Below are 642 nucleotides of genomic sequence, written 5' to 3'. Positions count from 1 at the left end.
AGGCAGATTTCTGAGTTCGAGGCCGGCCTGGTGTACAGAGTGAGTTCCAGGACAGCCAGGGCTATACAGAGAAACCCTGTCTCACCCCCCCCCCCAAAAAAAACAAAGGAATGAAATGGCTATTGGTCACTTTGACCCAGCTCCTTCACTCTCCTTCAGTCACCATCCCATCATCCTTTCCACCCTCAGCAACCATAGATAAAGGTTTGGTTTCAAAGGACATCCTTCCACAAGGCCAGAACAAACTTTGGGAGGTTTCCTGGGAAGGATGGTCATGAAAATTGTTCTTTGTTATCAAGTCTGTGGTACGGACTCCATTCCGCAGGTAGCCACATCCTTCATGACTGTGTTCTTTGATTTTCTTCCTAGCACTCGCTGACAACATATGAAATTGTGGTGTTGACTTAACTAGCAAAATCATCATAGCCTCTCTCTACTAAAATGTAGCTTTCACAGTTACTCAGCATACTATCAAATGAATGGATGAAAGCAAAATGGTGAGTTGGTGAGTAAATGATGGAGGGGGGATGGTTGATTGGGTGGATGAATGAATAGACAAGTGGGTGAAAGAATGGATGGATGGACTGGTGAAATAGATGGGTGAGTGGACAGCTGGATCGCTGGATGTGTGACTGCATTGAT

Source organism: Mus pahari, chromosome 14 (genome assembly GCF_900095145.1).
Source record: "Mus pahari chromosome 14, PAHARI_EIJ_v1.1, whole genome shotgun sequence".
In the NCBI taxonomy this organism is placed as follows: domain Eukaryota; kingdom Metazoa; phylum Chordata; class Mammalia; order Rodentia; family Muridae; genus Mus; species Mus pahari.
The sequence above is the reverse complement of the archived record's forward strand: the minus strand, read 5'-3'. Positions refer to the sequence as shown.